General features: G+C 35.3%; 1 protein-coding gene across 1 annotated transcript in view; it reads right to left on the reverse strand.

Annotated features, from left to right (window-relative positions):
- Positions 1–13,422, reverse strand: part of LOC134532620 (locomotion-related protein Hikaru genki) — a 161,373-nt gene that overhangs the window by 18,854 nt on the left and 129,097 nt on the right. The window lies entirely within an intron of this gene.

Here is a 13,422-nt window from a genome sequence, read left to right on the forward strand (position 1 = left end):
GAGTGAGAGCTAAAACACGAAGAGTTAAGTACGGCCTTTGTTATGTGAACTTGTGGTCAGTATTTGGAGAAAAAAATAATGGACTCGATCAAGAAGTTATGATAACTGACAATGCGATCGCAAGCTACGCAATAAAAAATTAATTGATATAATTAATAATTAGAGATGCGGAAATTTCGCGGATTCATTTGGTCACAAGCTGAACTGATCCTCATACCTTGCACTATGTTCATGACTGGACTGCAGTTGTTTGGACAAGCCCCTCTACGACCTTGAGCCAACGATGCCAATAGGAAGAAAAAAAGTAAGCGAATCAGATAGTGCCACTTGACAAGAAAAAAAAGTATCTCGCTAATAAATCTGCCAATGGAAAGCAAACGTTGGTAGAGAAAATATAAGGCTTAGAATTTTAGTTTAACACCAAATGAATTCGCAGAATTTCTATGTCTCTACTAATAAGCCTATTTCCCGGAAAGCCAACTCTTTATTCATTTGTTTCGCATTTTCGCACACAAACACAATGTTTTGAAAAGTCTTAGGTATCATAAATAATATTACTTAAAAATTTGTTTTGCCATCAACGGGTAAATTGGTGATTTGAATCACTACTTTGACTTAATCCACGATTTTAAACAATTATTTAATAAGATATAAAATTTTAAAGTCCAGAGTGTGCTTGCAATTGTCAACCAATATAAAAAAAAACATAAGATTTACCGGAAAATATTTAAAGACGACAAAAAATTAATTTAAATTAGGCCAATTTGTTAGTTTTGATGATGAAAATCATAAAAAGTGGGTTTTAAATTATTGATAAATGTTTTAGATTATTATTATATAGGATAAAATAATCATTGTTTTGTTATAGAACATTTAATTCTGAGGATACTTCTCATTAGTTATTTATATTGTTACGAACGTGATAGACCAGACCACGATGCCAGGTTCGGAGCTGGCTGGTGGCCCTGCACGGCCACTGACGTCACGCGCCGTGTCACGTGCCGTCCACTGACGTAAGACATGTCACGCGTGCCTGGGCGGATCACAAGGGTCGTCGCTACCCCCTTCCCCCTCCACTCCCCGCTCATCGTCTTGCTGAGCGGCCTTGGGAATCCCGCGGGCCGCCGCGCGGAGTGGCGCGAATGGACGCTGCTTTTATGGACTGTTCGGGCGTCGGGTCGGCCCGGGATGACGCGACTCGTCACGGCCGCTCTCGTCGGTTCTGGAAAGACGACCCACGAGTACTTAAGCAGCGACGCTGGCCTCCGCGGGAGTTCCGAGCGGATTCCGAGCGAGCCCTGCGACAGTTCCGGAGTTCCAGAGTTCCGCTAGCGAAGGGAAGTGCGACATCATCGGCGGAGAGGGTTAGAGACCCCCTCCCCCCCCCCCTTCCTCAGAGAGTGGCTCGACGCGGGGTTCGAATGGATCGTGAGAGTGCGGTGACAAATGGTTAATTATCTTGATAAATTTGTTATTTTTTAAGGACCTAGAAATAAATGTTTTGAAAGTACAATATTTTTGTAGATATTGTTACTTACGTATGTGTGGCAAATGAGTACTTGTATTTGCCATCAGTATTTCACTATAACTAGTGAAAAATAATTGTTAAATATTAAATCTTATCGCAATCAGTTAGGTCCGAAGTGTTCAAACGCAATACGCATTGTACTAAAATAAAATTAATTATTGAGATTCTGGATAATTTTTTATTATTATTTCTATAGTACCGAAAATCAAATATTGTTGGTTATAAATTTTTGTCTAAGTGAATATTTTTGAGAGTATTTTAAGTATGTAATTTGGACTGTAAGAAAGGTGTGTTTGTCAACTAAAGATGATCAGGATTTGTTATTTTAATGAGAACACATTTAGAAAAATAAAATAAAAATAATATTTTCAAATAAATTCAATAGAAAAGTAAATTTTCCTTTTTTCCTACAAAGTCGTCAATAGTTCAACACTTCGATACAAAAGAGTTATTCTGATAAAGAATATAAGTTGAAAAAATTTCGTTCTTTAAATTATTTTGCTACGATACTAAGTATGCAAGTTATTACAAAATATGTCATAGTGGGCCTATTAAGGCGCACAAATACACACAAGTCAAATAAGCTGAAAAACGCCGATATTTCAAAATTCATCAAACATATTTAGTTAATATTTAGTAAATATTTAATTTTAAATTATATTTTTAAAATGGGCAAATAATTCAAGCCCACGATACGCATCGAATGTTGTTCAGATCAAATTATCGTAATTATAAACGTTTGTATTGTATAAACTGTTTTTGTTTTGATGCATAGTTTGCGAGATATTGAAATATTAATAGTTAAAGGGCCTACTTAAAGTGCTTGTTCGCAAACCAATTGCGACCATTTATATACTGTACCAAAGTAAAATCTAGAAGCTGTGAAACGCCTAGTTGTGAAATGTTTGTTGTCTGGGAAGGAGCAGAGAAGTTGTGGTTCGGACAGACAGACAGACGGACGGACAACCTCTTCGGTTGTGATGTTCTCCTGGTATCACACGCCCATTTAGCGGCGCGGCAGTCGCACGAAGAGCAATTCTGAAACGCCTTTCCATCGCGTACGGGTTTACTGTGTGTGTGTGTTATGTGTATTCTGAAAGATCCACCAGCCAGACAGACCCCGGTAAAGTCGCATGCGAGACGCTCCGCTCGAAACGTAACGACAGTAGTATTAGGAGCACATGTTGCGCGCGGAGGTTACGTATGAGTCTATACTCTCTGAAGCGACGCTTTATTTGACGTGTACGAGACACTAAAAACAAATATGCTAACACGAAAACAATAAACAATTTTTTTTTACACCAGTGTTAACCAAAACACACTTTAAAATAATGAGAGAAATGAAAAAGTATGCACTATTTACAATAGAGTAGCTTTTGAAGCGCTGGAATTAAAAAAAAAACTGCTCCAAAGAAATTTTTTTTTAGGTGAGAACCCTAGATTTTTATTTATTATTTTATTTTAATTTTATTTCATACCTAACTTAAATTTTGCGTGCAGAGATAATAACCGACAGATTAAAGTAAAACTAATTTTAACTCAAGATAAACGCAAACACTCGCGAAGTATGGGCAGTGAAAGGCTTTTCGAAGAATTAACTGAACACGGAAAAAATATTTCTTCTCTGTTCTAAGGAAATATTTGTATAGAGATGACGACAAAATTCACGCAAATAATCATTCCAACCAAATAATCGTTTAAGTCAAAATTCGAGACGGGTGCTCGATTAGTCTAGAAGCGAACGTTGCGGCATCTAGCGATACTTTTTGTAAGTGACTCATCTAATAGTGTTACAGTATTGACGAAGAGCTGCGCTATAACCGCGTACCGCAGGGGTTCCTATGTCACACAGTCGGAGATTAGGGAAATATACAAATATACAAACATACAGATGGAGCATACGGTCCGATTCCCGACGAGGGTGGGGAAATCAAAAGGAGAGGAGGATTTCAGTGTAACACACGTACCAATATGGCGGCCGTTTGTTTACTAATGTATCAGCTGAACCTGCGTTTGAGGTTAAATGGAGAAAAATGTCAACTCTTATCATTACATTTGTATTATGAATATTCGTTTTGGACTTTTTATATATATATAAACATATTAACCAGTAATATTTTGATCTAATTTTCTTCCAAACAACTTAACTACAGTCGTTAATAAAAGCAGGCTAGAAAAGCTGATACAAATATAAACAAACATCTGCCATATTATTATGTGAAAATCAGAAGAAAAAATGGTGGAAAAACCCGGATCACGTCTGACGGCTAATGCTCCAACTGTATCCTTTCCTAATCTCTGCTCACACTATTCTTCCGGTTTATTATACAAATAACTGCTGTCTTTTTTCTTAAAAAAAAAATAATTTCATGAATGTCAATATTCATGACCATAAATTTTTAACGAGAAATACTTGGAAAGTATCAAGATAAAATTTAGTTAAAACCATCAAGTTTCTTAATTTTAAATCAATTTTTTTTTCAAAACGTTGTACTTTAGTTGTTTTAAATCCTCAATAAATGTTTAAGGTTATTCTTAACAGAGTTTAACATTATATTAATTGGTTTTGTTCGATGAATTTTTTGATGCTACACATATTCCTGGAAATGTTTCTGGAGATATTGTTTGTTAAATGATTTACAGTTATCATAACTCAGTTTTCAATTTTTTTTTCCAATTCGTTCCTATCTGGAATATGTTGAAAACATATTTCAAAACCTTGATACTATAAATTAACAATTAAATGTAAAAATTTAAAAATAATTATAAAGTTAAAAAGCAGGGCCATAATACAAACGTTTGAGAAAAAATAAATTTTTATTCAATGATGATTTTTTAAAGTATTATTAATTACGTAATACTTAATTAAATAGAGTATTTGGGTACTTGTAACTTAGCATCTCGGATTACGCGTTTATTGAGAAAATGTTTAAAAAAAATATTTTTATGTATATAATTTAATCTAAATCTGTGAAGTATACTTGTTCAAATACAATATTTTACAAAAATAGTAAATGTAGTTAAAACTTTGATGAATAATGTTTGTACGTTTTACAGAGGATAGAACACAACGACCTAGAGATAGATGGACTGCTTATTGCTGTGCTTTTAGCGCCACTTGCTGATGTCGACGGCAGACTGGGGAACTGCAATAGAGACAGGTAGCTGTTTTGACAGCATGGTAGGCAAAACAAAGATATAAAAGCATTGATACTTTTGGGATAAAGCTGTAAGTTGTCAGTAAACCCCCTAATAATGTTTGTTTTTCGCATATTTACAGTTTTTGCAGGTACTACTGACGTACCTCCTGCGCAGTAGGGCCCGGTCCCCATTGCGTCAGTACCAGACCCCTTTGGCGGCACGCACACTTCGCCCTCACCCCGAGGCAAAGATACGACTATTGTTAATTTTTCTTTAATTCCCGCTTATGCCCGTGCAATGTGCTTCAACCCCTTTAGTTTCCACAAGGGATAGTGCGTCATACAAGTGTGTTGGCCCATTTTGTGAAAGCCATTGTTTTCCCTTACGGCCTGGGGCCCAACATAATTCATAGTTACGCTTGATCACAACATCTTAATTTTAAATCCTTCTTATATGTATCCACGGAACAGTTCACTGCAAACACTGACGGTCTCCAACTTGACTAGTAATTGTAACTCTAATTTTTACGTAATATTTAATAAAACTTTTTTAGGCCTTCAGCCACCTAATTTTGTCATTAGATTTTTTTTAATTCAAGGGATTTGTGAAGTTTTTAGTTATTAAGTTTCCCGTAAAGAAATTAGTTTTAGTTCTTTTACGCGGTTTGGCGCGAGGCGGCTCCCCACCGCCACTTCCCGGCACTTCAGGCCGCGGTCCGGGGCGGACGCATCGTCCCACGGGAAGCCATCGCCGTTGTTTCACAGTACTTCTGCTAATTACAACTTTTCAACCTAAACCTTTTTGCTTTTTCCCCCCGCGCACCCATGAACCATTTACGGTGCAGGGCAAAACCCGGCCGTCATTAGCTTCAACCGCCGCGTGGTTTCGAACTTACGACACTGGCTCTGACTCCAGAACACAACCTTGCTCAAATCGGCCGCGCATACGCTTGCCGACTTTTCAAGCGATACTGCTTCAGCCAATTTCATATAGATTCTCGGCGGCCACTGCAGAACCCGGGCTACGTGTTTTAACAGCCCTCGTTTCTTAGAAAACACTGCCGCGAGGACTAGGCATCGCGCACCACTATCGATGAGTTGCGTTCCGTGTTTCGTTCTTTCAAGTTTGCCCGCGCAAGCTGTAAGTCACGTGTGAATAAAACCACGTGCTTTCCAAGCGCTCAACCTGCGACGCGAGTATCTGGTGTGTAAACCTCAGCCTCCGAGACAAGTGTGCCGCGGTGGAGCCGACGACCCACCAAACATCGGCGCCCTCCCAGAGCACAGTCAAGACTAGGCCCACCCCCGGTATCGAACACAAGACTGCAGGGTGATGGCGCTACATGAAGATGGAAAGAGTGATAAATAATGTTAAATACAGTTTCATTGCAGTGTGATGTGTAAGTACGTTGTTTAACGCACTTGAAATATAGTTAGGCCATCTTCAACCCGATATTAGTGACCAACTTGTAGATTAGTATTTGAACTGACTTCGTTTATTTCGGTTAGGTAATTTGGCACAGCACATAGAATCTAACTCATCACTATGTGACGTAAATTTAAAATAATTAACAGCAATGGAATAATAACTGCTTTTAATTTATGTGCGTGGATCTGTTATTATAATCGTCAATGTGCCATACGAGTTTTAGTTATCTTTTTTACATTTTATATTACAAATTTAATGCAGTTTACGGCATTATTGGACCAGTCCAAAACTAGGCAACGTGTGTTGATAATTCATAAAGATTGCAGCATATGTATACTGATATAAATTAAAGGAATACACGACTTTTTTGTAGCTTAGCATATGATTGATTTTAATCAATGTATGTATATTTTAAATAAAAATTAAAATGGCATCACAAACTTTTCAACATTGTGATATGTACAATTATAAACAAGAGTCGATCTAAATATTTCTTTTTAATCCATAAGACTTGAAAGTAAAGGTGCATAGAAGTGCATAATAACTCAAGTGAAAACTTGAGTAGGTATGTCAGATACATTAATAATACGTAAAAGCAATGTTATACTATTAATACATTTGTAAAAGTGTCGTTTCTTAAACCATTTAAAACATTTGATTTTTATTATTACCTTATTTCCCAGGAGCTTCTACTTTCTAAGTTTACTATATTTTCTTCAAGATTTCTTTCCCCACCCTCTTCTCCAGACAGATTTAAGTAATATGTGTTTACTATAAATAAAACAAGTTGTTGAATGTTTTAATATAATATGATTATTATTGTTGGTTTATGTTTAAAATAAGTTAAATTAGTAAACTAAAATTAAGAAGATAAGCAGTAAATTTACGAAGACCCATGGATAATTTAACCAGAGTTCATCGTAAATTTAAGTTGAAAATTTTTTTACAGTGTTGAAAGAAGCTACGAAGCTCTTATCACAATTATTCCCTATGCTAAAACAACCTCGAAATAAAACACCAACCCGTATTATTTTTAGGTATGCTTTGTATTCGAGTGAAAATAATTAATTGTTTTCCGACAAACCGAAAATTGTTATTTTGCATATTTAGCTATTTAATTTAATTGTATTGAAATTATCACATTTTTTGCGTTTATATATAAAACTATTTTAAACGGTCACACTTCCACACTTAGTTTTGGTTTTTGTGGCAGATTTTTAAAGTCTTATACGCATCTATACTTTCGTGGTTTAGGTTGCTAGATAACTTGAAAATTCTAAATGAAATCCTATTCGAAAATTGCTTAAAAGAGCCAATAAATATGTTAGTTGCGAGTTATAAACAAAAACCTACCTGGAACTAGAGACTTTTGATAAAATAACTAGCTTATAAGGAAAAAAATTCAACGAAAATGCCGCCCGGCATGGCCGTAAAAAAATATTTGTATAATGAATAACTAAAAATTTTTACGACAGAAGAAAGATCCTACACATTTAACACTAATATATAATAATTAGGATTGGTATGCAGAATATAGGCACCAGTACACATTAAAAATGCTTATTTTTTCCTTTGATACTATATGTTGGAATTTTTTTCCAGTCTTATTACCTGAGGTTGGTACGTATCGGAGACCTATGACCCAACCACCACCAAATGAGACCTGCCAATAAGGAATTTTCACTGACACGGAATATAATCTTCTGAATAGAATCGCCTGTTCTAAGTTTTGTGTTTCTAAGTTATGACGATTCTGAGTTGTGTGTTTCAGCGTGCTGTTACTTAGTTACGTGTTTCCAACTAAGTTCCAAGTTGTTTGTTTCTACGTTGCAACAGTTCTAAGTTGTGCGTTTCTAAGTTACGTGTTTATAAGTTATCACAGTTCTAAGTTGTGTGTTTATAAGTAATGGCAGTTCTAAACTATGTGTTTCTAAATTTTGTTTCTAAGTTATATGGATTGGCGGTGCTTGTTTCTAAGTTTTAAGTTGTGTGTTTTTGAGTTATGATATTTCTAAGTTATGTGTTGTTAAGTTATGATGTTTCTAAGTTATTTGGTTCGTCATTGTTTGTTTCAAAGTTACGTGTTTCTAAGTTATGATAGTTCTAAGTTGTGTATTTATAAGTTGACAGTTCTAATATATGTGGATTTTATCGAGAATTCTCAGTTATGACTGTTCTAGGTTGTGTGTTTCTATGTTGTGTGTGTATACCGGCGAGGATCTTGGAGAGTTGGACATGTTCCAGGGCCCGAGTTTCGTAGTGGTCAAGTGTATGGGGAAAAGGGGGGGGGGGTGTTCCTCACCCCTCCGTCCAGACTGGTCGCGGCTGACCACGCCCCCTTACACGGCGCGCCTGATGAACCCGCGCGGTCGTGATTTATCCCACGAATCCTCCGCAATCAGGATGACCCGGGTGAGGGAGGGGGGACTAGGGGAGGGGTGGGGGAACAGAACCCTTCACTACGTTCAGCCAGTGCAGAGAGAAAACAGTTGTACGGGGAAATTTACAAGAACACGAAGGTTTTTTTTATTTCATCTTAATATACATAATTTCGTTATTTTATGTTTTGTAAACATTATCATGTAATTCTTTGTCTATCATTATTAGGGATGGACCAATCTAATTCTGAAATACTCAAATAGCATCAGATCATTAGTATTCGCAAAAGTCGATATTCGAGGAAAAATATTCGATAAAAATATTAGACAGTTTAACAGTAAATTTAAAAAATCCCTTTTTGCACAGTCTGTAGGATTAGGTAGATTCCGAAGTAGTACCTATTTCTTCTGAAAATGTTTTGTAAACTTCTATAAACTCCTGGAACTTAATGTATATGACATCCTATATGTTCACCAATATTCCAAAGAGATCAATAAAACATTTTCTTATATCCCATGCCGCGAAAATGTTTTTAATGTTTTTAACTCAATGCATCCATCATTTAATAACTTAACGAATTTCACATTATGCATACTAAGGTAGTTATGCAATTTTTTTTTACCTTCAAACACTATTTTTCATCACTCCCACTAATACGTGGTTGTAAAAATTTTTCTTTGGACTAAGGTTTAATATATTATTAAAATAGTAAAAAATAAATTTGAACAAATTTTATACTAAGGAAGTTTAAATTTTTTTTTAATTTCAACCCATGTTTTTACGGTAGTAGTTCATTTAATCAAAACTATTTTTAGCCAATAGTTTCAGATAAAGTTTAGGAGTATTACAATAAATTATATAAGGATGTGATAGCAAATCTATAAAAAAAAGTAATGAATTTTTTTTCTACCCTTATTACTTCCACCCCTTGCAGTAATGATTTGTTGCATAAAATTTACCTTAGACAAAAGTTTTAAACAATATTTACAAATTAAACAAAAATAAACATTGATTAGATAGTGTACTTGGTAGAGAAGTTTTATTCATTGTCTTATTTCAACCCCAAGTTTTTCCAACCTCTTGCAGTAATGGTTCGTATTATTAAAAATTGTTACGGACAAAATTTGTAGATTAAATTTATATGATTTACAAACAATGTGAACGGATTTGATGGTATGCCTACTTAGTAAATGTGTAATTTATTTTTGTATTTTAACACATCTTAATCCAACCTTTGTAGCAATGGTTGGTTGTATCATAAATTGTTTCAGACAAAAGTTTTAGATAAAAATTATAAGGGTTACAAATAATTTTAACGGATTCGATTGTGTGTCTACGAAGAGAGTTATTATTTTTTTTGTCCTCCAACCTTTGTTTATTCCACCCCTTGCAGTAATTGTTGGTCGTATAAAAAAAATATTTCAGAATAAAGTAATAAATAATATTCTACGGTTTTAAAATAAAACAGAACGGATTTAATAGTGTAAATGGTAAGGATATTAGTATTTTTTTAAATTTTCACCCCTGTTTTTTCAACCCCTTGCAAAAAAGGCTCATCTTATAAAAAATGGTCTGTCAAAAGTTTTTGTATATAAAAATTATAAGATTTTCAAACAATGTGAATGGATTTGATGGTATACTTACTAAGGTAGGTATGAATTTTTTTTTTTTTATTCTAACACCTCTTTATCCACCCTTTGCTGCAATGGTTGGTTTGTATCAAAAATTGTTTCAGATAAAAGTTTAAGATATTATTCATAACATTTACAAACAATTAGAGTGTACCAGCAATAGGAGTTATGACATTAAAACAAATATATCCATATTTTTCAACCCTTTACAGCAATGGTTCGTCTAATCAAAAATTGTTTTTGAAAAAATTTAGATAAAATTTATAAGACTATTCAAACGGATTTGATGGTGTGCCTACGGCGTTATGATTTTATTTGTCCAAAGCTTGTTTTTTCCATCCCATACAGTTTATGTTCGTCGTACGAAAAAAAACATTTTGACATATGTATATGGTATTACTCCTACGAATTATAACGCGCTCTAAATGTTGCGATAATCGTTATATTAAAGGTTTATTCTGTTGTTTTTTTTTTTCGAACACCTTCCATATTTCTAACCCTTTGGTCGGCTATTACCTATTAACGAACTCGACTGAGATTTCCCACTACTATATTTTCTGTATCAGTTTGGAAGTCATCTGTGAAAAATTACGGAAATTATTGTGTCCATAAAAATTCTATGTGTTTATGGAGATCGGCCAAACGGTGTCAGAGTTTATCGACGTCATTATACCAACATCCTATTTTACACACACACACACACACACACACACAATTGAGTTGACGATGATTTTGGGGTCTATGGATCTTGAAACGAAAAGCTATATAAAACTTTTCTGGAAGTCGCACCATGGTAACGGCTACAATACGTAGTGTTTCTTTGAAATCTAGCTAAAATTCAACACTGATAAAGTCTGAAGTTTACCATTCTGCAAGATATTATTCTTTTAACATGTAGTATATAAAAATATTTTATTTATTCTGGAAACGTATTTTGTAAAACAAACATTTAAAAGATTGAATGTTTCAACACAATAGTTCATATTATTAATTTTTTGTACAATATTTTATTTTCGACCCTTGAGAACTAGACTCGGATTCGATAGGTATATTCGAAATACTTTTTGGACTCAAATTCTAGAACTGGATTCGAGAAAATTAGATTTCGACCCAACATTAGTATGTATCTGTTCCTGACATAGTTTTTTTTTTGTCAAGTAGTGTCAGTCCTGCCTGTGTGCAGTGTCTGCATGTGTGTAGTGCCTGCCTGCTTGTAGTTCCTGCATTGTCCACTGTGTACTTGTGTTGTCTATATACATGTGTTATTGTTTGTTAGTCTTTATGATGTGCCCACCTCAAAAGTTCTCTACTGTTGTTGGGCAACGGTACAAATAAATAAACATAATGGATGTAAAAACTCATGCAATATGTTCGTAAACCATCAGTTGCGCGACCTTTCACAACCATCAAATTATATTCATTGAACATCTTTTGACAATATTAGCGACTAAACAAAAAATTCAAGGAAGGTATAGAGTTATAATTTTAAAGAGTTGGATTAAATCCCAGGTAGATTTTTTAACTAGTTTCAGATTTTATGAAGAAATATTTTTTTATAACTAAACTTAATCCTTACGTGAAATTAAATGGCAAATCATTGACTGTTAAACAGCAGTGATCCAACAAAAAGGAAAATCATGAAAGAAAAAAAACACAATTGAAAACATATTTGAAACGCGGAAGGAACGAAAATGCAGCCAAAGTGACACAACGAAACCGAACACTGGAAATGAACAATTAATCGTTCTTTGAAAAGTTCTTTCAATGAGGAAGATTAATTAAGATGTACAAAATGAACAAATTCACCTAAAAGAACTAGAAAATTACTAACCCCATGGCATCATAAAACAACAATGACAACCCACAAATACTCAATTTATAACAAAAATCTTCCAAAACAGTGGTACATTGACTACTGCTTATGTCCGTGGCCGTTCTGAAAAAATAAGACTATCAGTCTGTTTGTGCCTGAGGATGAGTACATATCTCAGTTCCCGTTGTCTTATGTGTTCGTCTGTGCTGTCGTTGTTGTGGAGACCATCATCTATTTTGTCACATCGCTGGGTCCGTCTGTGCGTCTCTGTGTTGTCCATTATTTTCTGTTCAATTTCATCGTTGGGATATTCTGTATGTCGTGGTGTTTCCAAAGTCTTTTTTGTTCTTTATTACTGTTCTTGTTGCTACTGTCTCGTCGTTGTTAACCTATTGTGTCCGTTTGTGCTGTAATAATAGTTTTTGACTCATTCCTTCCACGCAGTTATCTATGTTGTCTATGTTTTTATTTATTTTTTGACATAGCCTGTGTTTTGAATTTTTTATGTTTTTGCATATTTATATTTCTTGTCTGTTACGTAAAGTATAGTTCATAGTTGGATAAAGTTCCTCAAAACGCCATTTCATAGTCACATTTTGCCATTGAGCTCTACTGTGAATTTATTGAAGGTTAATTTCTCGGCCGTTTCTAAAATACCAGTGTTTTGCGACTTGCACCATATTCTTTTGAAACTGTGCTTTACATAAAATACACTGAACGGCTCGAGAGGTACCTATCGAACGCTGAGATAAGCGAGGCACTGTGCATTGTTTGTACGCGTGTCGCAAGGGCGCGCCAAGGTCGTATAGGCTGCAGAGTACAGCCGGACTTTCGAAAGTGTTCGTGTAGCCGTGTACCGAATTGCACGCGTGTACGCGCCGCTAATTGTAGCTTATTGCCGACGGGCGAAACATCCCCTACCCTCTTCCCTCTCGGGCATCGTTAATTCCCCCTTCCCTTCTCCACCCCAACCCTACATACGGTACACCAACCCCGCTAACTGGCTGTTGGGACTTGCATTAAACAAGTCGCCTCCCCCGAACGCAGCGGTTTTTATTGCTCTACATGGAATGTCATTTTCCCCGGTAGGGTAGTGGGGAGGAGGAGGGGGAGCAAATATACCAAGTCAGCAATTTGCGTCACTCGACCGTTTTTCCCTTTTCAACCCCTGCCTATGTCACCGACCTTTCTCTAGCGTTTGACAAATTCTGTTTTCTCCCCCCAATTCCTGTGAACGATACGGCACTTAGAGAGGCCAAAGTCACTGATGCAACGTGCTTAACTATAAATCATGTTTGTTCTTCGATTATAAACACATCCTAGAAATGGCAAAACGTATTTAGAAAATTGTAACTCACAAATTAAAAAAATAATTAGAATAATTAGTGAAACTTTATCAGGCAGCAACAACCAAAACAAATTATTATCATAGTCAAATTTATATTTTAAAACATACATGAAAGAAAATTTAACAACTAAAATATAGCAACATTAGCCTAAGA

This window comes from Bacillus rossius, chromosome 1, assembly GCF_032445375.1.
Source record: "Bacillus rossius redtenbacheri isolate Brsri chromosome 1, Brsri_v3, whole genome shotgun sequence".
Classification (NCBI taxonomy): Eukaryota; Metazoa; Arthropoda; class Insecta; order Phasmatodea; family Bacillidae; genus Bacillus; species Bacillus rossius.